Below are 4,268 nucleotides of genomic sequence, written 5' to 3' on the forward strand. Positions count from 1 at the left end.
TTGCTTGTCCTTGGGCTTACCTGGTTGCTTCAGATGTGCCCTGACTCTCCATTGCTTGGAGAGTGCCCTGGACCTTGCTGGTCCACACCTTAACCTGTTTACTCTTAATGTGTGGGTTGCATTTGCCAAGGCTTTTTGGTGCTCCAGCCAGACATTAACCCCTCAGCTCTTGACATCCTTGGTGGGACAGCTCACCTCCGGATCCTGGTTGTCCTCAACATCTCCTGGTCCCCGTGGCTGCAGAGTTAAAAAACCTTTCTTCACTCCTGAAGCACTCTACATCGGTGGTCATCCGACTACTGAGCCCCTGGTCACCTGAAGTGACCCAGACTCTGTCCCCTCTGTTTTCAGGCTCATCTCACCTCAAATCCAGGCTTGGATTCCACCGGACACTCTTTGCCCTCCTGGCAGCAGTACTTCTTTGCAACTCTCTATTGAAAACGAGAAAGGTTTCCGACACCACTTGACCCCTATGCACCCGGCTCCGTGGGCTTCCTCACTGCACCCGTCCTCCATGGGCTCCCTGTGTCACTCCTCTTGGTGGTTCCTTGGGGTCCCAGCGATTCTATGTGCTCTAGGCACTGTGTCTAGTTAAGTCGCTGTTTTTTTAGTATTTGGTTCGGTCTCCCCCTGGAGGCCGCTGTGTATTTTGCTATTCACTAATGTTCTATTGATTTAGTATTGTGTACTTTGTGTCCTAGTCTCGTATAGAGACTAGTAGAGAGTGTTATATTAATAAATACATATTTTTATACAACACTGTGTGGTTCTCCTTTCATTTAGTCATTTAGGAGGTGATATTCTGGTTAAACTAGCTGCTTTACATTCCTTCAAGATTAGCCTGAAGGCTGCTCTCCACAGCTACCACTAGGATAGCTTTCTAAAGGTTATCTTTGACCTCATACATCATAAGGGTCATGCGGACTGGTACAGGGTGCCCACTTTAAATCAGGGGACAGCATATACCAGGCCACCTTCTCACATTGGTGGCAGCATTTGGGATTCAAGCTTGCTATTGTTTTACCAGTTTAATCTCATGGAATGATTAACTGAAAACCACTAAGTATTAGGTACATATAAAAAATCAAGATAAGAATAAGTAAGTTCTACTGAACTTTAAGTTGGTAAGCCAAGGTTCTAGCACACCCTTTCTCCAACTCAAGAGCGTTTAGTCTCCTAGGTTAGGTAGGAGCCTACACCACATAACACTAGTATGTCTTCTAGAGGAGAAGCCAGTGGCTCTCTCCCAACAAGATACAATGGCATCTCATTTCCAGAATTGAGAGCCATGTGTGCATCTAGAAAGTTGAGGATAAGGAGAACAGCAAACACTCAACGTTTCATTGAGATTTTGTTCTTGGATGACCTTAGGAAGACCCTAGGGTCTGATAAGGTAGATAGAGTGGGTGGGGCAGGGAATGAGGAAAGGCTAGGAAGTGAAACCTAGGTGGGGGAGAAACATAGGTGGGGGAGAAGACCACATTGGCCCTCTCTTTACTCCACCAGGAAGAGTACAGAGTTTACCTAGGAGATCCAGAACTCCCTCTGTAGAATCTCATCACTGAGGAATGTCTGTAGGGACTCCCATATAAAATAAGAGGGTATCCTCTTATGTTAGACAGTGTCAATTTCCAGAGCTTGAGAGAGTCAAGCTCAGGCTCAATAAGGAACAATTGGTCCTAGACAGGGGATCCCTAGAGCTCCAGAGAGCAACAAAGAGATTGGTGCTTGAGTACCATGGTGGCAGCAACAGTGTCCCTAGGGTTAGAGAGTATACTCATGATCATAGGAACCTGAACAAGATAGTCCCTCTCTATCAGAGTGGGGCTGACACCCACACATGGATAACTGCACTAGAGAGGGCCTGTACAGTACAGAGGGTCTCCAGGATCAGTGGGAAGCTATCTTGTGGCTTTCCTTTGCTGACAAAGGTAGAGCTAAGCCCCTCACTGTTAGAGAAGAGGATGCTGACAAGTATTCAAACCAGAAGAGTGCTTTCATTGATGGGTTTGGCTTAACCACTGAACAGTACAGGATTACGTTCAGAGACACCCAGAAGACACAGGCTCAGGACTGGGTTGACTTTGTAGATTATGCTACTAAGGCTATGGAAGTCTGGTTACATGGCAGTAAAGTGAATGATTTTATAGGATTGTACAATTCAATTATGAGGGAGCAAATCCTTAATAATTGCCAAAATCAGTTGTTGCATCAGTACTTGGTTGATTCTGATCAGGCCTCTCCCCAGGAATTGGGAAAGAAGGCATACAAATGGGTCAGAACCAGGGTGAAGCAGAAAAATCAGAATCAAGTTGGTGACCAAAAGAATCAAGATGCTAAGGGTGGGGAGAAGGGTAAAGACCAGAAGTCTTCACAAGGGCCCCAAAAACCTGCATCTAGGGGGGAGTCACAGTCTAACAAAGGAAAAGGCCAAAAAAAACTGGTGTCATATCTGTAGAGAGAAGACACATTGTGCAAAATATGCCACTTGTCCAAGGGCCAAGGAATCTACTCCAGCCACCACTGCCCCTAAGGCATCTGTTCCCCCTAGCTCAGTTCCAAGTGGTGGTGTACAGAACAAGGGTATAGTAGGGTTAAACTTGGGATCTGAGATGGATTCTCGCCTAGTCAGAATTCCAACTCAGGCGGTTTTGGTCTGTGATGGAGACATGGATATTGCCTCCTTATTTGTTAGTCCCAGTAACCTGGGCAAGTACAGACAACAGCCTTTGATTAATGGTAAGGAGGCCATGACATACAGGGACACAGGTGCAAGTTTCACAATGATGACAAATGATTTTGTGGGCCCTGAACAGATCATACTTGGTTAGATGTACCAAGTGGCCAATGCAAGCAATGTCAGGACAGACCATTCGTTGGCAGTTGTGAATTTCACCTGGGGAGGGATAACTGGCCCTAAGAATGTTGTAGCTAGCTCAGACCTCCCTGTAGAATGCTTGTTGGGCAATGATTTGGAAATTTCAGCTTGGGCTGAAGTGGAGCTCAGGACACATGCAGAAGTGTTGGGCATCCCTGCAGATATGTTTGCCATGACTAGGTCACAGGCAAAAATGTCTTCCACTGAACAGGCCCTGGATCCTGAAAAGATGGACCAGGTGCCTTCCAAGAGAAGGACCAGAAGGGATAAGGCAGTGTCTTCTCCTGCCTCAGAGTTAGGATCAGTCTCTTGACGGAGACAATCTCAGTCCCTCTGAAGGAACTGTCTCAGAGGAACTTGAACCTGACCAGGTTGAGGTCTTGGGGACAGGGGGCTCTTCCAGGGCAGATCTGAGCCAGGAGCAGCTAAGCTACCCCTCTCTTGAACCCCTCATACAGCAAGATGCTGCTGAGGCTCCTGGGAGTGCCAGTGGGTCCCACAGGATCTACTGGGATGATGGACTTCTGTATTCAGAAGGTAGATACCCCAAGCCTGGTGCTACCAGGAGGTTGGTTATACCTCTGAAGTTTAGAGGCTTCCTATTAACACTGGCACATGACATCCCATTAGCAAGACACTCACTTTCACTGGCCTCACATGTCAGAAGACATAAATGAGTTTTGTCGCTCCTGTATCACTTGCCAAGCAGGTGGTAAGGCAGGTGGTACCACAAAGGCCACTCTGATAGAACTACCTGTGGTGGGGGTTCCCTTTGAGAGGGCTGGGATTGATATTGTTCATACTAGTGGTGGTGGACCATGCCACTAGGTATCCAGAGGCAATTCCCCTTAGGACTACCACAGCTCCTGCTGTGGCTAGAGCTCTCCTGGGAATCTTTTCCAGAGTGGGGTTCCCTAAGGAGGTAGTATCAGACAGACGTACCAACGGTACGCCTGGTTATCTGACTGCTATATGGAAGGGGTGTGGAGTGAATTATAAATTCACCACACCCTATCACCCACAATGCAATGAGTTAGTTAAGAGATTCAACAAACCCCTCAAGGGTATGATAAAAGGTCTCCCTGAAAAACATAGGCGTAGATGGACTATACTTTTGCCCTGCCTTCTCTTTGCCTACAGAGAGGTTCCTCAGAAGGGGGTTGGTTACAGCCCATATGAACTTCTGTTTGGACATCCAGTTAGGGGTCCCTTATATTCGGTAAAGGAGGGATGGGAGTGACCTCTCAAACCACCTAAACAGGACATAGTAGACTATGTACTTGGTCTCCGCTCTGGGATGGCTGAGTACTTGAAGAAGGCACCCAAAAACCTTGAGGCTAGCCAGGAATTGTAAAAGACTTGCACAAACAAATGCTTGTTTTGACTGTAC

The sequence above is a fragment of the Lissotriton helveticus genome, chromosome 6 (assembly GCF_964261635.1).
Source record: "Lissotriton helveticus chromosome 6, aLisHel1.1, whole genome shotgun sequence".
NCBI lineage: Eukaryota > Metazoa > Chordata > Amphibia > Caudata > Salamandridae > Lissotriton > Lissotriton helveticus.